The sequence below is a fragment of the Salvia splendens genome, chromosome 13, assembly GCF_004379255.2.
Source record: "Salvia splendens isolate huo1 chromosome 13, SspV2, whole genome shotgun sequence".
NCBI lineage: Eukaryota > Viridiplantae > Streptophyta > Magnoliopsida > Lamiales > Lamiaceae > Salvia > Salvia splendens.
Window position 1 is genome coordinate 27,991,891 of NC_056044.1, and position 23,853 is coordinate 28,015,743.

At 41.0% G+C, this 23,853-nt stretch overlaps 1 non-coding gene across 1 annotated transcript; it reads right to left on the reverse strand.

Moving 5' to 3' along the window:
* Nucleotides 1-21,641: 21,641 nt before the first annotated feature.
* On the reverse strand, nucleotides 21,642-21,715 carry TRNAI-AAU. The gene has a single exon. It is a non-coding gene; the product is annotated as a tRNA-Ile (tRNA).
* Nucleotides 21,716-23,853: the final 2,138 nt, after the last annotated feature.

The following is a 23,853-nucleotide window of genomic DNA, read 5'->3' on the forward strand; positions in this document are numbered from 1 at the left end:
ATTTATCTTATTTTGTTGTGGCTAAGCAACTAAGCAAGGCAGCATGTTTAACTCACTCTAGAAGAATATTGATTTATACTATACATAGTATGTAATAATAATAATAATAATAATAATAGTAGTAATTATTATACACTATACTTTATTACTTTATATGCATTAGCGAATAATATTAGAACACATTGTTATGTGCTTATGTAAAAGTAGGGGAGCACTAGTCTCCTTTCATCCTTAGGCCATCCACAACGCTGTCTCTATACCGTCTCTTAAACCGTCTCTTAACTACTATTTGAGCACTATTTGAGGGCCCCACTGTCCTTTTTTCCTCCATCTCTTAACTAAGAGACGGAGGCTGCAACGCTCCGTCTCTTAACCGTCTCTATACCGTCTCTTAATTACTATTCATTCAATTTAATTTATAATTTTTTTTAAAACCCAATTCAATTTAAACAAACACACTTTATTAAAATTAAAACAATATTACAACTTAACATTAAAAAAGCGAAGACATAATTAAAATTCTAAAAAAATAAAAATGACATAATTTAATATTCTCCGCCAAAGTTTTCCCAAATGTGCTCAATTAGATCCTCTTGGAGTTGGGTGTGGGCGCTAGAGTCGCGTGTCCTTGCCCGAATAGCCAACCGTTCTTGTATAGATGGATGCGCTCCACTTCGCGGCGGACTACTTGCAGTTGAGCTTCCGGGGGATTCGGGGTCGAACCAATTTCCGGCATCGGGTCCTTCGTCTCGGACAATCATGTTGTGCAAGATTATGCACGTATACATGATGTCGACCATGCTCTCCATGAACCACGAACGAGTCGGGGCTTTGATGATGTTGAAGCGCGCTTGGAGAACCCCGAACGCCCTCTCCACATCCTTGCGCGCAGCCTCCTGCTTCTGCGCAAAAAGAGCCTGCTTTGGGTTCGCTGGCCTGCCGCACGTCTTCACGAAGGTCGGCCACTTCGGGTAGATGCCGTCGGCGAGATAGTACCCCATTTTATACCGTCGGTTGTTGGCCACGAAGTTGATGGCCGGCGCTTTACCATCCAAAACTTCGGTAAAGAGGTCGGACTGTTGGAGCACGTTTACGTCGTTGTTCGAGCCAGGGACCCCGAAGTACGCGTGCCAGATCCAAAGTCGGTAGTCGGCAACGGCCTCGAGTACAACGGTTGGGTGGGTGCCTTTGTGGCCGCTCGTGTAGGAACCCCTCCAAGCCACCGGGCAATTCTTCCATTGCCAGTGCATGCAATCGACACTGCCAAGCATCCCGGGGAATCCGTGCACTTGTTCGTGCAGGTTGAGGAGGAACTGACAATCCTCCGTGGTTGGCCTCCGGAGAAATTCGTCACTAAAGGCTGCCCGGACGCCTCTGCAGAAGTTGAGCAAGCACAAGCGCCCAGTACTGTCTCCGATGTGCAGGTATTCGTCGAATATGTCGGCCGTTTGTCCAGTCGCAAGCTGCCGGATGGCTGCAGTACATTTCTGCAGCGTCGTGTGGCTGGGACGACCGACCGCGTCGAACCCTTCTCGGAAGAACTCCTCCCTGGCCGCCAAAGTATTCGCTATGTGGAGAAATAGCGGTTTCCGCATGCGGAAACGGCGACGGAAATAGGTATCTCCCCAAATCTGGTTATCGCAGAAGTAGTCGCGTACTAACCGTGCGGCGGCTTCCTCCCGGTTCCGATTGATGTACTTCCGGGAGCGTCGTGGGGGTGGTGCGGCTTCCTCCGCCTCTCGTCGTCGATCTTCTTCGAGTGATTGTTCCATTAATTGGCGCATTTGCTCAAAAGGATCAATTTGTTTGAGTTGATTGAAGATGGAAATTGGAGTGATAGAGAGGATTTGAGAGGAATAGATGTGTGTTTGTGTTTGAAATGAGTATGGAATAGAATTATTTATAGAGTAAAAAAATTAAAAATTTAAAAAATGAAAATAAATATTTAACGGTAATATTACCGTTTGAAAAAAAAAAAATTTTTTTATTAAAAATCGATTTTTTTTTAAAAAAATGAATTATTGCGTCATCAGTGACGACGCCCACTCGCGGGCCAGCGAGTGGGCGTCACGCACGCATGGGGACGTGCCACGTGTCTCGGGCGCGTGGCGAGACAGCTCGTCTCGTGTCTCTCCGAGACGAGCTACGCGACGAGACGGTCGCGAGCTGGAGACGAGATGGCCGCTGCAATGCGTCTCGCGGGGGTCTCGTCTCTCCGAGACGAGACGCGAGCCCGGCGCGAGACTCGTTGTGGATGGTCTTAGGGCACCCGCAACGCGTGCCGCCGGCGTTCCGCGTGCCGTTCCGCCAGAACGGTTTCGCCGCGGAACGCGTTGCGGCGCACCGTTCCGCTCCCATTCCGTTCCCATTCCGTTCCGCGTGCCGAGGCACGGAACGCGGCACGGCTTGTGCCGCCACGCGCTCGGGCGACGTGGCGCTCCCCGCTTCGTGCGTGCTTCCCACTCGCCGGCCCGCGAGTGGGACACGTCAGCGATGACACAATAATTAATTTTTTTAAAAAAATATATATTTTTATAAATTTTTTTTAAACGGTCATATTACCGTTTTTTTAACTTTTTTTTACTTTTTTTTAATTTTTTTATTTTTATTTTCTTATTCTATAAATACACCTAATTTATTACATTTCACACACAACTACACATCTACTCTTCCTAAACCAACATCAATTCCTCTCCAATTTTCTATTTCAATCTCCTTCACAAAATGTCCAGCGACGGGAATTACGGCGGTGGCGGCTCCGGTGGGTGGGATCTCAACGCGTTCGGCGATTGGGAGACCATGTACAACACACTAGGTGGTTCCGGGTCGTCGACGCCGGGCACCCAGGGGTCGGCGACGCCGGGTGGGTACCAACCACCCACTTTCGATGTGGATGCCTACGCTCGACCACCCGGCTCGCGGCTTTCTCAGGGTTTGTCCCAGATTCGGGAGGATATCCCCGTAGAACCCACCCAGGGAGGAAGCCGAGGCGGTGGAAGCTCTAGGGCTGCGTCTGAGGCACCCGAGGAGGAGGAGGAGGAGGAACTGGAGGATCTGGGCCGGCATCCGTACAACAACGAAGAAACTAAGGCGGTGTACACCGCCTGGCTCACCGTCTCGTACGATCCCATCGTCGGGAACCAACAAGCCGCCAAGTGCTTCTGGGAAAAGGTCCGTGATGTCTACCACCAGACTAAGCCGAAAGGGGCCCGGAAGCGCAAATATACAATGCTCCGTGCTCACTTTGGCCGAGTCGACGCACAGGTCAAAAAATTTTGCGGCATCTACGCGGCCGAAGCGGCGAACTACCAAAGCGGAGCTTCGGGCGCCGACATTCTGAGGGCGGCTTTGCGCGTCTTCTACCAGGACACCGGCCTACAGTTCAAATATGTTGATATTTGGCAGCTCGTCAAGGACGAGGAAAGGTGGGCCGGCGGTGTCCGCTCGAGCTCGGGCTCAACCTCAAAGCGCACGAAGCACACGGCGAGCGGCCGCTACTCGTCTGGTGACACCGGTGAGGCCAGCGAGGGTACACCGCAGGTGTTTGGGGGTACGGGGGATCCAATGCCCGACGAATACGGGGGATCCAGCCGTGGGCGCCGTCGGCCGCAAGGGACGAAGGCGGCGAAGACGGCTAGAGCGAGGAAGGGCCGAGGCGAATCAAGCCAGTCGGCCTCGGGATCGGGCTCGCGGGGAGGCTCGGACACACTTATGGTGGCGTACATGACCGCCACAATGGCGGACACTTCCCGCTTCTCGTACGCCCAATTCACGGCCTGGTGGAACGGAATTGTGTATATGGCCTCACAACTTGGCCTTCCGACTCCCCCTCAACCTCGACCGCCTCCGGAGGATGATTCGCCGGCGGAGTAGTTTTTTTATTTTCCCACGTTTAATTGTGTGTTTTTTATTTTGTGTTTTTTATGTTTTTAGGATTTTAATTGTGTGCTTTTTTTATTTTTTTAAAGTTTAAGTTGAATTTTTTTTTAATGTTGTGTGTTTTTTAATAAAGTGTGTTTGTTTTTTATTAAAGTGTGTTTATTTAAATTGAATTGGGTTGGAAATAAAAAAAAATGAAATTGAATGAATAGTAATTTAAGGAACGGTTAAGGAACGAAGGGTTGCAGGTTCCGTTCCTTAGTTAAGGAATGGAGTAAAAAAGTACAGTGGGGCCCTCAAATAGTGGTTTAAGGAACGGTATAAGAACGGTATAGGAACAGCGTTGTGGATGGCGTTAGAGTCACAATATCCTTCCAACCGCGTGCTGCCACGTGGTAGGTATAAGCAACATAATAACGATATTAAGCAACAAATGATGACACATAAGAATGACCTCGTATTGCATAAAAGACAATTTATGTTGCATTAAATGCAATTTACTTTGCATTTTGGTCTATAATGCAAAATAAATTGCATTTAATGCAACATAAACAATTTTTTATGCAATTCGCTCATCTAAGTCATCTATTAAGTTAGTTGCTTAATAACGTTGTTTTATTACTTATATATGTCACGTGGCAGCATATGATTTGAAGGATGTTGTGAATATATACAAATAGGTGTATTTGTTGTATGTGGTACACATAAATCAGTACATATTGAAACTAATTGTTACACACGTACCTGTGTCTTATCTCGAAATATATAATTTAAACAGTGATGCCACACTATTGAAACTTGGAAGCAATAAAATAGGGTAGGATTAAATTAATAGTCATTAAAATTATCTAATTTCGGTCAAATTCTTGTAAATCTCGACATACTTGAAATTAGACTATTACTAAATTATTTCTTTAAAATAATATTCCCTTTGTCCCATAATAATTGTCACTCTTATTGTGAGCACGAGTTTTAAGAAAAGTAAAGAAAAGTTGATTGGAAAAGTTAGTGGAATAAGAGACCTACTTTTTTATATTGATTTTATAATAAAATGTGAGTGAAGTGAGTTAGTGGAATGCGAGACATACTTATCATTTATGGTAAAAATGAAGTGTGACAATTATTGTGGGATAGACCGAAATGGAAAATAGTGACAATTATTGTGTGATGGAAGGAATAATAGGAAAAAGAAAGAAAATCGTTTGAACATTATCAAATAATAATATTTCATTATGGATGAGACAATTAAAGCTTGATGATTTAATATTTTAAAAATTATTAAATTAACCAGAATTTAACTAAAATTTATTACTTAAATGACTATTACACAAAATGATAATACCGATATGAATGGTTGAGTACGCCCAACCGCACTCACTATCATTTCGATAAATTATACAGTACTTCTCATTACAATAAGGAAAAATAATTAAATTTGATTCATTTTTTCTGGATGAATAAATTTATATGTACACTTTGAGATGCGCACCGAAACTTTAATGATATTGTTCTCTTTAAGTTAAACTCTCACTGATTTTTTTTGTCACTCTTAAAATTCCTCATACTAATGAGAGTTAGAGAAATACTAATATACCTACTATATATTGTTTCCAATTTTTATTAACCTTAATAAATGATAAAATGATACTATCTATGACCGAGCTAAGATACACGTTTTTCTTAAAAGTATATCTCATATAAAATGACATATTTCTGTTTTTTTATTATAATAATGCATCTTTTTCTTTCCAATTAATACATCAAACCATTTTTTTCTCTCTCCACGTAATATTTATACTCACTTTTTCTACCTCCAATTATACACTTTCACCAATACTAATACATAAAATCATGGACCGACTAAGAAATGTGTCATCTTAACCAAGACGAAAGGAGTAGATACAAATTTACATAGGTAAACCGTCGGGTAAAAATGATTTTTCTCTGGTCGAACTCTCACTTTTCAACTTGGATGCATCACATAATAATGGTGGAATATATATTATCAGGATTCGAGATTGAAAGGCGATGTGAGAACTTCTAACTCTTTGATTATGGAGATGTTGCAATCACAAAACAAAAAGGCTAAAAATAATGTTGGAATTGTGAAATTTTATAGAATATGTTAAGTGATGAATCCGCGAATTTTTGATGGTGATGAATGCAGGAAGATGCAGATCACGACACAGAGATTTTACGTGGTTCGATTTACTGAGGTAAATCTACGTCCACGGGAAGAAATGAGGGCAGAGTTGTATTGCTTGATCTGTTTTCTTACAGCTTACAATACAGACTTGCTATTTTGTATTTGATCTCTAGAAAGCGAGAGAGTCTAACCCTATCTATCTGATCTAGGTTCTATTTATACAAAGGACCAAGATCGTGGCATGCAGCACCATTTACTAGGTAGTGGATGTCGTGGAGATCGTGGCGATCTTGCATGGGTCCACTATCCTGCATGAGTTAACGACTGCTTGACACCACTAAATAGATCGTGGGTGTAGTGGAGGTGGAAATCCTGCATGAGTCCACTATCTCCTAGTTCGGTCGAATACTGAGACCGAACTGCTGAATTATTGTCGAGCAGCTTTTGCCGATCTGAGAGTAGAGCTTGATGCCGACCTGAGAGCAGAGTTTGATTGGTTGGCTTTTACCGAGCTGTAGGCTGGGGCCGAACTCTTTGATTGTGCCGAACTGAACTCTTTAGTCATGCCGGACTGATACTCTTTAGTCATGCCGAACTGATACTCTTTCTTGGGCTTTAGGCTGATGGGCTTTGCTGCTGTTGGGCTTGTTTAGTACGTAACTCTTTGATTGTGCCGAACTGAACTCTTTAGTCATGCCGGACTGATACTCTTTAGTCATGCCGAACTGATACTCTTTCTTGGGCTTTAGGCTGATGGGCTTTGCTGCTGTTGGGCTTGTTTAGTACGTACTCCATCACTACCCCCCCCGAAAAGTGAAGTGAATCACTTCGGCATTCTGGATAAAGGTACGGGGTAAGTTGATGTTTGTCCTCGGTCTGATGAAGTGAACTCTTCTTTGACCGGACTTGGTTTGCGTCCTAATTTGGCGAGTTTTATCGCTCGGATCGAACTTTCCGTTGTCCTAATTTGGGGATCGGACTTTCCCTTGTCCTAATTCGGCGAGTTTTATCGCGTGGATCGGACTTTCCCTTGTCCTAATTCAGGCAAGTTTTATCGCGTGAATCGGACTTTTGTTGCAGTTCGTTTCAGACGAAGTGCTTGATTTTTAAGCCGAATTGTGGTCTTGTATCCTCTTTAGAAGCTTGGACTTCACAATCGTTGGCTTATTGCAGTTCGTTTCAGACGAACTGCTTGTTTAAGCTGAATTGTGGTCTTGTATCTTCTGTAGAAGCTTTGACTCACAATCGTTGGCTTGTATATGTTCTAAGAAGGGGATCAGCCTTCGAAGAACAAGATACCTCAGTAACATTTGTAAGAGACGACACGCACAGAGACAGACAAAACACACAGACAAAACGCACAGAGACAAATAAAGACCAAGTAAACCAAATAAAGCACATTGACTGAACAGGACTCAAGACTGACTGACCGGACTGTCTCTTACAAATGGAACTTTTTGAGGTTGGAAATGTGCCATGTTCGGGGTACCTGTTCTCCTGACATGTGAGCCAATTTGTAAGACCCTTTGCCGAGGACTTCTGACACCCGATACGGACCTTCCCATGTGGGTTCGAGCTTGCCCAGCTTTTCTGCTCGGCTTACTTCGTTGTTTCTCAAGACGAGATCTCCCACTTGAAATTGCAGCTTCTTCACCCTTTGGTTGTAATACCGGGCTACTTGCTCCTTGTACTTGGCTGCTTTTATGCATGCCAATTCTCTTCTTTCTTCGGCAAGATCTAGCTCGGCTCTCAGTCCGTCGTCATTCATTTCTGAGGAGAAATTTAGAGTTCGGGGACTGGGTACGCCGATCTCCACCGGAATTACGGCTTCAGTGCCGTACACCAGACTGTACGGAGTTTCACCGTTGGAGGTTGTGGGTGTAGTTCGGTAGGACCATAGGACTTGAGGGAGATTTTCTACCCATTGTCCTTTGGCTTGTTCTAACCGAGCTTTTAACCCTTTCACCAGGATACGATTTGTTACCTCCGTTTGTCCGTTTGCTTGTGGATGAGAGACCGAAGTGAACCGCTGTTGAATATTCAGCTCTTGGCACCAATTCTTGAACGTCTTGTCGGTGAACTGAGTCCCGTTATCCGAGATGAGGATGTGGGGTATGCCAAATCGGCACACTATGTTCTTCCAGACGAAGTCCAATGCCTTTGAGCTCGTTATCGCAGCTAATGGTTCAGCTTCCACCCACTTCGTGAAGTAGTCCACGGCAACGATAAGGAATTTCATTTGCCGAGGAGCTTGAGGAAGTGGTCCCACTATGTCTATGCCCCATTGCATAAAAGGCCAAGGGCTTTGCATAGTGGATAGATCGGTCTGCGGCATCCTTGGGATATTTGCATGGATTTGGCACTTCGGGCATGTCTTGACGAGCTGCACTGCTTCTTGTACCATGGTTGGCCAATAATATCCCCATCTCAGAACTTTTTTAGCTAAAGCTCTGGCTCCGATGTGGCTACCGCACGATCCTTCATGAACTTCTCTGAGGATGTAGTCCGTCTCTTCTGGTCCTACGCACCGCAATAACGGCTGGAGGTAAGACTTTCTAAAGAGGACTCCTTCATGAAGTTCGTACCGAAGTGCTCGGCACGTGATCTTCCGAGCTTCTCTCTTATCCTCGGGCAATTGTCCTTGATCCAGATACTGTAAGATCGGCGTCATCCAGTTCGGCGAGCTGGATATTGAATGTACCTCGGCTTCATCAATGCTTTGATGCATTAATTCTTCCGCCTTTGAGCTCGGATCTGAGGCCAACTTACTTAAGGTATCTGCTCGGCTATTTTCCGCTCTGGGAATGCGGATTATCCGAAAATAGGAGAAACTTCGGCTGATGCTTTGCGCTTTGTCCAAATACTTCTTCATTCTCTCGTCACGAGCTTCACTTGTACCCAACATGTGATTTACTATGACTTGTGAATCACAATGGACTTTGAGAGATTTGACGAGCAGACTTTGCGCTAACTGGAGTCCGGCCAGGAGGGCTTCGTACTCGGCTTCATTATTAGTAGTGGGGAATAGGAACCGAAGTGAGTAGGTTACCTCGTGTCCGTCGGGAGCGACAAGTAAAATACCAGCTCCACTTCCCATCTTGTTTGAAGCTCCATCTACGAATCCGCTCCAGCAGTCCGGCGGCTCTACTTCGGATTCCAAGGGCTGTGCTAGTTCGTCATTGGCGGAATTTTTCTGTTCGGCAATGACAGGGATTGCTTGATCGAACTTGGCCTCTGCAAGAAAATCTGCCAAGGCTTGTCCCTTGATGGCTTTCCGAGGTAGGTACTCGATTGAGTGTTCTCCCAGCTCTATGGCCCATTTGGCGATTCTGCCTGATGCTTCTGGCTTGGTCAAAACTTGCCGAAGAGGCAGGTCGGTTAAGACGCATACCTTGTGAGCATAGAAGTATGGCCGCAGTCTCCTTGCTGCATTTACTAACGCCAGAGCAATTTTTTCCAGAGGTTGATACCTGGTTTCTGGACCTCTTAATGCTCGGCTTGTAAAGTAGATGGGAAACTGCTTTAGGCCTTCTTCTCGTACAAGCACCGCGCTAATGGTTTGATCGGATGCCGCTAAGTATAAGAAAATTACTTCGGCTTCGGTTGGAGCAGAGAGAATAGGAAGCTCGGCTAGATAACTTTTGAGCTCGTCAAAGGCCTTTTTCTGCTCGGCTCCCCACTCGAACTTTGGTGCCTTTTTCAACACCTTGAAGAACGGCAGTTGCTTTTCGGCTGCTTGGGAAAGGAATCGATTCAGTGCGGCTAGACATCCGGTTAGCCTTTGCACGTCATGTATGGACTTCGGCATTGCCATGTTCTGAACGACTTGAACTTTTGAGGGGTTTGCCTTGAGTCCGTCCTTTGAAACCAAACAACCCAGAAACTTTCCCGAATCTACCAAAAAGGTACATTTTTGGGGGTTGAGTTTGAGGTTGGCTTTTCGGAGCACGTTGAGAGTGGATTTGAGGTTGTCTTCGTACTCCGAAGTGCTTTTGCTTTTGACAACTATGTCGCCGACATACACTTCAACCTGTTTTCCGATTAGGTGCCGAAAAAGCTTGTCTACCATCCTTTGATAAGTGGCTCCGGCATTCTTTAAACCGAATGGCATCTTTTTATAAGCGAAAATGCCGAAATCGGTAATGAAAGCTGTTTTCGGAGCGTCACTCTCATCCATCAACACTTGGTGATATCCTTTGTATAAATCAAGAAAACAGAAAATTTCGAAGCCGATCAAAGCTTCTACTTTTTTATCTATATTCGGAAGGGGATAGCAATCTTTAGGACAGTGCTTGTTTAGATCGGTAAAATCTATGCACATCCGCCATCCTCCTTCTTTTTTCTTGATCATCACAGGATTGGCCACCCAAGAAGGATATTTCACCTCGTATAGTACATCCGCTTTTAGTAATTGGCGGACTTCGTCATGGATGACTTGGCTTCTTTCTGCCGCAAAGAGTCTTTGCTTCTGTTTTACTGGCCGGATTGAAGGATCAATATTTAACCGATGAGTGATTACCTCGGGGGGCACTCCGGTCATGTCCAACGGAGACCATGCAAAGACATCTTTGTACTCCTTGAGGAGCTGAATGGTCTTTTCCCGGAGTAGAGGCGTTCCTGCGAAGCCGATCTTGACCGTTCTGGATGGATCATCTTCGTATAACTGAACGGTCATTGAGTTCGGCTCTGAAGTGACTTCGGTTATCTTGCTTGCCTCTGACTCCGGTTGCTGTGATTGCTATGCTTGATGGTGCCGAACTGATTACTCGGCACTTTTAAGCGCAATCTGCAGACATTCTTTTGCTCTCTTTTGATCACCTCGGATGACCGCTATCCCACCTTTAGTGGGGATCTTGATGGTGAGGTGATAAGTAGAGCAAACGGCCCGAACTGTGTTGAGCCAGTCTCTCCCCAGGATGATGTTGTACGGGGACCGAGCTTTCACCACAAAGAACTCGATCATCGTATTGGAGCTTGTAGGCGCTTTTCCCACCGTGATCGGAAGGCTGATAATACCTTCAGGGCGGGTGTCCTCCTGGGCGAAACTTTTCAGAGGAAGTGGAGCCGGACTGAGCCGAGCTGGATCCACTTCCATTTTATCGAAACATTCTTTAAAAAGAATGCTGACTGACGCTCCTGTATCCACAAATACTCTGTGGATCAGTTTGTTTGCCACTCCGGCTTGAATGACAATAGCGTCTTGGTGAGGAGAGATGGCTGGGACGGGATCGGCATCTGAAAATGTAATCACTTCGTCTTTCTTCAGCCTTTTATGTGTTGGCTCCTCTTGATTGGAACCTCTGCGTTCTGCTTTTAGGGACGACTTAGTCTTCCCGGCAGGGAGAGCATCAATAGTCTGGATTACTCCATCATATTGCGGCTCGTCGTCGTCTTCGGGATCCTCATGCCTTTTCGGATCCTGAGGATTGCAGTTTGCACCTCTCTGCCTTTTGTTCTTTTTCGGCTGCTTGCTTTGGTATTTTTTTAACGTTCCTGTTTTCACAAGAACATCAATACCTGCAGCCAAATTTCGGCACTCCTCGGTATCGTGACCGTGGGTTTGATGGAAGGAGCAATATTGATCCTGAGGTCGCCGCACGGCTGATTTCGTCATCCGCTTTGGTCTTTCGAACATATCGGAATGTAGTTCGAAAATTTCCGCTCTTGACTTGTTCAGCGGTACGAACTGAGCGGGCGGCTTCTCGGGATTGAGACGGGGTCCCAATCTGTCTTGCACCGGAGCCCTTTGAATTCTTTCAAATGGAGTCCGGCGAGGATGCCCCTGATCGCTATGATCGGGCTTCCTTCTGTCTCCTCGGGACGATGAGCTGTCTAACGACCGTTTGCGACGGTCTGCCTCATCGGCCCGGGAGTACTGGTCCACAATGTCCCACATTTCCTGAGCTGTCTGCGGACCGCACTCAACGAGCTTCCTGTAGAGAGCTCCGGGCAGGATTCCATTTTGGAATGCCGAGATGACAAGCAGATCGTTGAGATCGTCTACTTGCAGGCATTCCTTGTGGAATCTTGTCATAAAGTCGCTGATTTTTTCGTCGCGACCTTGACGAATAGAAAGCAGCTGAGCCGAAGTGATCCGGGCTTCCGCTTTCTGAAAGAACCTCCTGTGGAAAGCATCCATTAGATCTCGGTAGGATCTAATGCTGCCTTGAGGAAGGCTGTCGAACCACCTTCTGGCGTTCCCGATGAGCAGCTCGGGGAACAGCTTGCACATATGGACCTCATTGAGACCCTGGTTCGCCATATTATACTGATAGCGTCCCAAGAAGTCATGAGGATCCACTAGCCCGTCATAAGTCATTGACGGTGTCCGGTAGTTTCGCGGCAAAGGAGTTCGGGTGATATCGTCCGAGAACGGAGTCTTTAATGCTCCGTACATGGCGAACCCGATATTTCTTCGGTACGGAGGAGATGGAGTTCTCCTGTGGTTCCGGTACCGAGGAGGAACAGGAACATGTCGGGGTTGAGGATTCTTTCTCCTGGAAGACACGTCACTACTGCGGTAGTGACTTTCATGTCTGGATGAGGAGGGAGAATCCGCCGTTGTCTTCTCCGGCTGTTGGCTCTTCTGCAGGAAGGTTAAGAACTCCTCCTGCTTCTCGGCCAAGAACAGCTTGACAGCTTCAGTTAAATCGGGCTGCTGGGAAGACTCGGTGCGATGACTCCTGGAGTGGCTTGTTCCTCCTTCGTGAGAACCGGAGGTAGATGTCTCCCGAGGCCGTTTTTCAGACCTGCGAGCTGGACTAGCTTCCTCACGGTGATCACGAACGGTATTACGGGTGGTATGTGATCTGGTATGCATTTTTTTGGGGTGGAAAAAGGGTCAAAAATTCGCTTTATCACAAATTTGGTTCTCTGTTTCCCACAGACGGCGCCAGTGATGAATCCGCGAATTTTTGATGGTGATGAATGCAGGAAGATGCAGATCACGACACAGAGATTTTACGTGGTTCGATTTACTGAGGTAAATCTACGTCCACGGGAAGAAATGAGGGCAGAGTTGTATTGCTTGATCTGTTTTCTTACAGCTTACAATACAGACTTGCTATTTTGTATTTGATCTCTAGAAAGCGAGAGAGTCTAACCCTATCTATCTGATCTAGGTTCTATTTATACAAAGGACCAAGATCGTGGCATGCAGCACCATTTACTAGGTAGTGGATGTCGTGGAGATCGTGGCGATCTTGCATGGGTCCACTATCCTGCATGAGTTAACGACTGCTTGACACCACTAAATAGATCGTGGGTGTAGTGGAGGTGGAAATCCTGCATGAGTCCACTATCTCCTAGTTCGGTCGAATACTGAGACCGAACTGCTGAATTATTGCCGAGCAGCTTTTGCCGATCTGAGAGTAGAGCTTGATGCCGACCTGAGAGCAGAGTTTGATTGGTTGGCTTTTACCGAGCTGTAGGCTGGGGCCGAACTCTTTGATTGTGCCGAACTGAACTCTTTAGTCATGCCGGACTGATACTCTTTAGTCATGCCGAACTGATACTCTTTCTTGGGCTTTAGGCTGATGGGCTTTGCTGCTGTTGGGCTTGTTTAGTACGTACTCCATCATTAAGGTTGCAAAACGATGCAAGTTCTTTGGTTTTTAAGGCAATCTACTCAAAAATTAATTTACTTCCGTTTTGTTTGCTAGGTTTGATATTATTAGCCTATTAGGTAGGAAATTATATATACTTCTATTAAAAGAATATGATAAGCATGTGTGGTAATAGCCTACTAATAGATATACCATGCTACAAGTATATATTAATGAATATGGTGTGCTTCAACCCGAGTGGTTAACTTATCATTAATTAAACTTTAATGTTACTATGTGTGGCCTATATATACTTGGTTTTTCAAATTGAAATTAATGCTCCAATTACAATGAGTAAAAATATAGTAATCTAGATACATTGTCACGTGGTGTGTTTGATCAATTTTCTTTTTAAAAGAAAGAAAAAATGTATTAACTCATGACCGTGTATCCGCACCACCACAATTTTAATCCCAACTATATATAAGGCATCATTTTTCCTTCTTAATATTACGCGTTAGATCTAAGGCATCAACGGATCAGATTGATTCTATAAAACTGGTTCCGTGTTGCATTATAGAAGGTGATTGTATGCATTACAGGGTTATTATTGCCATTTGACGGAAAAGTAACTGCCACATTTTGGTATCTGCGAATAATGCACCACATGGTCACGAGTAATGCATATAATTGACTATATAATGCACAATATGTGAACTGCAATGCATACGAATAAGATGTACCATGTTATGATGTTTGGACACACGTTTCTTGTTTCCCCTAAGGGTTTAATAAGCTTAGGGGCTAGGGTATAGTACGTAGACACGTATGTAATCTTCACATGGTAACGAGTAATGGATATAATTGACTATATAATGCACAATTTGTGAACTGCAATGCATACGAACAAGATGTGCTGTGTTATGATGTTTGACACACGTTTCTTGTTTCCCCTAAGGGTTTAATAAGCTTAGGGGCTAGGGTATAGTATGTACGCATTAATAACAAATTATAAAACGATACGAATAATTCACCAAATTGTCACGAGTAATGGATGTTATTAACTATATAATGCACAATATGTGAACTGCAATGCATACGAATAAGATGTACCTTGTTATGATGTTTGACACACGTTTCTTGTTTCCCCTAAGGGTTTAATAAGCTTAGGGGCTAGGGTATAGTACGTAGACATTACTAACAAATTGTTGTTATTGGAATATACATATGTGCATTATTTGGTTTAGGTAGTGCATTATGTAGCTGTTAATTGTCATTATCTCAGTATATTATGCATTATTAGAGGTATTGTGTATATGGGCTAATCAACGGATTGAAGATTACATACGTGCATTTAGTAATGTCTACGTACTATACCCTAGCCCCTAAGCTTATTAAACCCTTAGGGGAAACAAGAAACGTGTGTCAAACATCATAACATGGTACATCTTATTCGTATGCATTGTTGTTCACATATTGTGCATTATATAGTTAATAACATCCATTACTCGTGACAATTTGGTGAATTATTCGTATCGTTTTATAATTTGTTATTAATGCGTACGTACTATACCCTAGCCCCTAAGCTTATTAAACCCTTAGGGGAAACAAGAAACGTGTGTCAAACATCATAACACAACACATCTTGTTCGTATGCATTGCAGTTCACAAATTGTGCATTATATAGTCAATTATATCCATTACTCGTTACCATGTGAAGATTACATACGTGTCTACGTACTATACCCTAGCCCCTAAGCTTATTAAACCCTTAGGGGAAACAAGAAACGTGTGTCCAAACATCATAACATGGTACATCTTATTCGTATGCATTGCAGTTCACATATTGTGCATTATATAGTCAATTATATGCATTACTCGTGACCATGTGGTGCATTATTCGTAGCGGTTTCCAGCCATTATTAGATTACTATTGTACCCTCATAATGCACAAAATAGGACAAATAATGCAACACGGGATTAATTACCCAATGTTGATTTTGACCGTCCATTTCTCTAATCTAATGGCTGATATTAAGAAGGAAAAATGAGGAAATATAGGAAAAGGAAATGAATACATCCCTATATTATTAGGGTTGTGATCAATTAAGATTTTTTAGCCTAATTGAGAATTGAGATGCATTATCAGCCACTCATTTCTATTAAATGAGTGGTCCAGAATTGCCACATGGAAAATATTTTTAGATTAATTAATTATGAAAGGGTAGAATGGTAGTTTCATGGTACATTTTATTCAATAAATTTTTTTAATTTAAAAAAAAATAATTTTTTTTGTCAACTACATATACAATTCATGTCAACTACACACATATAATGTCAACTACATATACAATTTATGTCAACTACACACATATAATGTCAACTATGTGTACAATCCATGTCAATTACATATACAATTCATGTCAAAATACACACATATAATGTCAACTACATATACAATTCATGTCAACCATACATATAACATAAAACTGCATTTCACCATAAAATATATAAATATATAATATTGGTGGAATAATTCTCCTATATTATATTGCGATTTCTAATGTACTTATAAATTATGGTTTTGCCATCGCGTTGAAGAATTGAAGGTGGTGATAAAATATTTAGATAGAATTTAAAGTTTTAAGTTGACAAATGAGTCGGGTAACAGTTGCATGATGTAAAATGATTAAACAATCAAATTATTTAACATATACACGCATTTAAGCCAAACTTCTAAATTGGTTCAATAGTTTCTTCAGAATTCTCAACTGAAACATCAGATTACAAAAGCCTCATATAAATATAATCAGTGGCGGATCCAGGGGCAGGTGGGGGGGTCGGCCCTACCCGACCGTCCGGAGAGCCTAAATTTTTCATTGAATCAAGCCGAAAATAGCATATCCGCCCCTCCGTAGAGTGTAGAAATATTTTTGTTTTCAATAAATGTCATATAAAATGTAGTAGTTCAATGGTTTGATTGTTGGATTTTTAACTAAGATGTCTAGGGTTCAATCCTCAACAAAAACATATTTTTTTTCATTTTTCATTTTTTATTTTATCCATTCATATTTCTTCTTATTATCAAAATAATACCTTTAAATACTTTATGTAATCTAAACTTTTACTAAGTTGCATATATTATGTTGTTATATTTATTCTTTAGTTAAAATCATTTTTAATCTTGTGTTAAAGTCTTTTTTATCCTATAGTACTTATAATTTGATCCATGCATCTTAATTATTCTCTATGTAACAAAATAAACATTTTAAATATTTTTGAAATATAAATATTTAGTGCTCTACTTATATCACTTTTGTATATAATATTTACAGTGATTTAAAATGTACATATATTTACAATAATTTTATATTTTAAAATGAATAATACATATTTGCAAGCTAAAGCATGTTTATATTTATATATATTTTTATTTTAAAATGAATAATACATATTTGCAAGCTGAAGCATGTTTATATTTTATTAATGAAGCTAGTGCTACTTAAATATTAATATAATATTTATTTATTTTATTATTAAAAATAATATTAAATTAAATATTTAATATTTAAATATAAGTTCCGCCCCCGCCATTTTCGGGTCCTGGATCCGCCACTGAATATAATGGATAAAATATTTTTCAATTTGATTACTTATTATTTGTGTTTTTTGAAGCTTTCTTCATCCTTATTATGGTGAGTTTATATAAACTTATAATTTCTGTTAGAATTCTTGAAATGGACATTTATGAGTTTGGTTTAGTCGTAGCAAATCAGATTTCCCCACGACAGATTTTCATTTTAAAATCTTTGATCATAAATAATTGTTTAGGATTGAGTATCAATCTTCAACTGCTACAAAGATAGAAAATAGGAGGTTGACTGATCGGATAATGATTTCACACGAAAATGATAGTTGTTAATTAATTATTGTGTACATGCTCCAATTAAAAATTATGATTCATACATTTTCCATACTTATGGCTAGAATTTTGAATCTTTTCATTTTTATTTTTTTAGAGTTTAATGTTGAAGTTATTAAGGTTTCTATTAGAGAATCTTCATTTGTACTAAATTGAAACTCATTTCAAGCGAAATAATAATTCTACTTGAATTTACATCAAAATCAAACTAAAAATATCAATCTTACTTACCTCTTACACCATTTTATTTAACGCTTACGATGTACTAGTATTATTTAAAATTGTATCGTAACCTACAAAATCAAATGCAATATGCTAAATACATTAAATATACCACACTAATATTAAAACTTAAAACATATTTATATAGTAGTACTAAATAAATAAAAATTGAAAATCCCAGTCAATTAGCAGCCTTTCAAATTACAGTTGGTCTCCCTCCCGGCTGCTCACATCTAAGCCCAGATTTAATTTAGCTCAAGCGTATATAATTACAAATAAAATAAATATAAAGTCTTGACTAAATAAAAGTGTCTCTTTCTGTTTGTACAGCTTTTGTTGTACCTTTTCTTTTCTTTTCTTTTCTACATATATGTCTATTTATCTTCTTTCCCCTTCTCTATTTTGATAATATACAAAGATTTGACACTTACATGAAACAATCAAAATACGAAAAAAAAAAAGTAATTTGCATTTGCAAAGATGATTATTTACTGTTCAAAATTCAAATGAATGAATGGCATGATAGGATGCGTTTTGTGGTACCATTATACCCGCATTTTGGATTTTTTAGTACCATTGGAGATGGTCTTACGTGGAAAATCAATTCGAGCCAATTCAATTCTCTTCAAATCTTTTGCGGGATTCTGTCATTATTAACTTATTAAGTACTTATTACAAATGTGTCACAACAGATCAAATTATTGGACACATACTCAGATCATATTTGCAGTGAGTGAGATTAGAAATCACCATCTCTGTGCATAGAAATATAAATGTGGTTGTAGCAACCGAATCAATACTAAGAAATTAACTTATTTTTTGATTCCTTCCAAGCCCTGATTTCAGCATCTGACTTTCGCTTGAACTCTAGCGTTAAAGCCTGGGCAAGGCTCGTAGTTGAATGCATACTGCAATGCCTATGGCCATTCAACAATAAATTATCATATTAATTTTTCACAAAGATAAAAGTTCATAGGTTATGCAAATGAGACCATTGGGTGGTGATAGAAATTCATATACCTCTAGCAGTACAAAGAATGGTGCCATGAGGAATGCTTGCGCGAGATTGTCCAGCAGCGCAGGCGCTCGTTTCTGCAGAATTTGTGCCATATTACTATCTCAAGATACTAAGGCATGACAACTGATATCAACTCACCTCAAACACACCATGCCCTATGAACTGTCCGGTCCAGCAGACTAACTGAGATGCTAGAACCACCTGCTCAAATGATGTAAGACTCAGCAACAAACTCGACCCCCATATAGATTACGAGCATCTCCCAGATCTTTTAAGCACAGATGTAAAAACAAAAGCCAAAAAAGGGAAACTAGATTGAGATGCATCTTACTCCCAAAATAGGATAGATTGATGATCCCTAGCATAAGAAATGCCAGAAGAGCAGAAATTTTCATATATTAACTCATATAAACAGGCATGTCACACACTGAAGAGTCATCACTCTAGCAATTTCTAACTATTTTAGTATTTTTCCTAAACCTTATAGAGTATGTGTACACATGCAGAGAACATTTACTACATTAAAGGATATATCTTTATGCAGCAGAAGCTGGGGGAGAATATTGAGGATTTAAGGAAGAAACGAAAGAAAAAGGAAACATGAGTGCTGCCAGAGCTGGTTTTATAGAACCATAAAGATATGGGTTAAGGAGAGGGATAACACTTACAAGACATGTCCAGCAATTGCACAAAAATTTCCTTAATTTCCGGTAACGAAGATTCACAGCTACAAAACAGTTACATCTTAGGTAAAGTTAAAGCTGGCTGAGAAGACTAAACAGAATAATCTGACATGGAATCAGCCTTGTAATATGCTTAACAACTGATCATACATCTTGGAGAGTTTGATTCAAAAAACAGATTTTATTTAAAACCAATGAGAAGACAGGCTCATTAGTATAGTAAATTGCAGGGACCTAATAATGGGGAACAGAGGAATCCATGAAAGAAACATAACAAACATTAATGAAATACATTTCAGCACGAGGGTGTAACAAAGATCATGACATGAACCTGTCAGTGTTTATTCGTACCACTCGTTATTTCTTTCCTATTGAATACTACTATATGATAGCCAGCAGCAGCACTCATGTGGCTGAGGACCAATCTTGATGCACATCAGTTAGTAACTAGTGTTAAGGATCAAAGGAAATGGTAGTTCATGACAATCTGAAAAACTAGAAAGGTTAAAACTAGAATTGTAACTCCTAGTTACGTGACTAAAAAACGCTACCAATGAGGCACCCATAGGCAAGGGACCAAAAATGTCTATTGCACACCTTTTTAACAGGTATCATTGCTATGGAACGAACCCCTTCAACTAAATTATGAAATGATCTGGCAGATGAACACAGGTTATATTCCAAATCCATGACATGAAATCAAAGAAGTAACCGTAACCATAGATCATCTTTGTTCAGCATTATACTTAGAACTCTGCATACAGAAGTATATAAACTCAACTGGACAAATGCTGTTAATAGGTTAGATTACACCAGCAACACAATGAAAGCAAGATGCAATAAAAAAATTACACCAGCAACACAAAATACCAAATTAACAAACACCAATTGGTGATAACTTTCTATCAATCAAGTTTGCATCATTCTCTTTCAACTATCTTCAATCAAACCACACATAAGTAAAATCCCTAATCCCTTTATCAACAACTTATTTCCACATGCCTAATAAACCAAGTCGAACAAACAATAGCATCCAAATTCAAGGAAATTACCTTCCAACCCAGAGAGAAGCCGAGGAGGTGAGCAAGAGCACTGCTTCCAGCCCAACACAGGAAACACATGAAAGCCGCTAAAGAACCAGCTTTTTTGTCCAAACTCACATAATACAGAGCATAAATGAGAGTGCACAAGAAGCCATAATTGAGGACCAGGAAGCTCTGGCCCAACAAATGAATGGGAGAATAAAGGCGGGGTGAAATTCAAAAGAAGCAGAGCTGTGTATTAGAAATGAGCCACTCACCCCTTAAAAGGGGAGGGTTATCCACGCCCGCTCTGATACCATATTAGAAATGAGACACTCACCCCTTAAAAGGCCTCATAAGGGGAGGGTTATCCACACTTATATAGATTAGATGGGATCTTCACCAAGTTGATGTGAGATAGAATTTAGAGAATTTAACACTGTGAACAAGATTGGCCAAACGAAGACCATATGCAAAGCTATGTTTATGGGGTTGTTGTGGTAAGCTCCATAGAAAGTGAACTGCTCCTCCAAATCAAACATGCCCATCTCCAAATTTTGCACCTTGTTCTGTTTTCTGTAGTTAGAAAGTTTATATTGTTATGAAATCGACAATTGTGGAAGGGGAAAAATCACCAGAATTGTGGATTAGTAAAATATAAAATCGCCTAATTTAATGGGATTTGGGTATGGTAGTATTTATTTTATTTTCTTGGAAAAACTTCATTTATTTATTAAATTTTCCAAGAAGTTAAAACTATGTTGCTGATTAATCTTTGCTTCTAGCCATATATTACCCTCTTTGTTAATTCTTAAGCATAAAGATGTGCGTATTCTTTCTGCATTTGAGATTTTATAGAAATATTCAAGTAAACTTATTGAATATTTTGCACGTCATATATAATTCAAAACACACTAAATACGTTGAATTAATTTGCAAATAGATATCTTAGCATAGTGTGTTGCGTTCACGCTAAATTTTATTCAATATACTAGCAGTAGTAGTACTACTATGTTTCCAAGCAATTATCGAAATTAGCCATAAATTAAAGGAAAAAATGTCGTAGGTAAAATTGAGTGGGCTCAATATCTTATCCAGGCAGGTAGTAAAAAGGTAGCCCAGTCCAAAAGCAAGCATTTCGATTTAAAAAATATGGCCCATTAACGTTTTATAATACTCCAAAATAAAATTAAGTGTTAGAAAATTGGCCCATGCAGGTTTCGAACCTGCGACCTTCGCGTTATTAGCACGACGCTCTAACCAACTGAGCTAATAGGCCAGTTGTTATTCATTTCCTTGTTTATATTATTGAAATTGGTGAATATTAGAAATTGATAATAGTGACTAAATACACTTTTTTTTAATCTTTTGTTTTCTTTTTAATTTAGTGGAATCATTTTCAGAAATTTGTCATAACCATGAATTCATTCAATAATATGAGTTCATTCAACAAGGTAATGAATCCAATATAGATCTTCCTAATCTATAGGCTGAAAATCTTGAACTCTAAAATAGATTGTGGACTAACCCATCTGCGCGTAAATTCATTTATACTACTTCAGCTTCTGAATAATTGTAAAATGCAATAAATGTTTGTTGTCCTTTTATGTACTACTAAATATATATTCAAGTCAAGCAGTCAGGCAGAGAGATCGATATGATTCAATATTTGTAAAAATGAAGAAATTAATAATACTACAAAGTATATCCAAGAGGAAGTGGTATGTCCTTTTACCATTCATTCACACTAATAGAAAATCAGTTGGCGTAGAGTACTGAAACGACAAGCACAGAAACCGTGCCATTCATATAATAGATGCTCGAACCTACGAGAACAATGTGGTCTCAATGTTAAGGGTGAAGTTCCCTTAATACGATAAAAGGCAGTCGTCGGAGCTTTGCCGGTCGATCAAACCAAGATTTAGGATTGCAAAAAGATAAAAGACGATAAAAGCTAAAAAGATAATTTCATATTTCTTGATTGGAATAGAAGAATACAATATCTCCTATTTATAAGACTATAATGACTTAGGGAATAAGAAATAAAGATACTACGAATATATGGAAAGATATGTTAACTAAATAAGAGAGATTTGAGGATATTCTTGAGATATTCAAGTATCAACTCCCCCACGGTTCAAATTCACCTTGTCCTCAAGGTGGAAACCACGAAGCAACGATGAGAGTTGAAAGCCAACAATTGTTGCGAGATGTCTCCTCCTGGATCAAACGCACAACGAATAGCTGAACGTCTCCCTTCATCCGTATCAAATTCCTCCGTATCAAAGTTGTGGAGTAAAGCAGCTAATTTATCTCTTGCAGCTGCTACATTTCTTTTAGCTTCTGCTATTTCTTCTAGAGCTTTTTGGACATTGCTGTGCTTCTTCCCAATCTCTAGGAGATATACCTTTTTTGTTTTCTGCTTCGGATCGTCGTCGCGATCAATCACATGATCTTGCTTCCTCTTCTTGTCATCGCCGCCGCCCGCCGCCGTAGACATGTTAATTAAGATCACACGCTTTGGCTCCAATTCATCATCAAAATCGTAAGCGTCCACACCATCAACGTCACAGTACTCCTCCGCGTAATCACAAACCACGTAATTAATCGTCATCTCACCCGGATGAGTCATCGGTGGAGACACCGACATCGCCTGAATCGCGAGTACATCACTCGCTGACACGAAATCGCGCGGCGTCGGTGCATCGTCATCCACGTCCACGTCTGTTTCGTCGTCGTCATCTTCAGTAGAAACCGGTTCCCGATCGTCGTCGGAAACTGAATCGGCTGTGATGTTTGCCTCTTCGTTGTCGTAGGAGTACAGATCCTCGTCGTCAGACTGAGACGCGTTGATGAGCTTCCACGCCGACAGAACTTCGTCGCCGACGAACGACGCCCCATAACGCTGTCCCCGGCTCGACGGGCCGCCAAACCCTAGCAGCGGCTGCTGAGTAACAGCCGTCGCCGCTGTCATCACGGGTCTCTCGCGTGCGGAGTTCCCTCTGCCCAAATTCCAGTCGGTGTAGGGGGGTCGGGGTCAGGCCAAGGCGGCGACTGAGAAATTGCAGCACGTCGCTCCAACTCGTCCATCCGAGCCTCGAGGCAAGTCAACGAAGCTAGTATATGTTCAAAAGCCAACGCCGGCGTAATCAAAGCGCCCGACGACGTTGTAAAAGACCTCAGTACGTTACTGCCGCCGTCGGCAGTCACGACGATCGGCTCTGTGCGGCTCTCCACACGATTCGCCATGAAAGAATGAGTTCGACAATGAAAGCGCCAGTTGTTAAGGGTTAAGTTCCCTTAACACGATAAAAGGCAGTCGCCGGAGCTTTGCCGGTCGATCAAACCAAGATTTAGGATTGCAAAAAGATAAAAGACGATAAAAGCTAAAAAGATAATTTCATATTTCTTGATTGG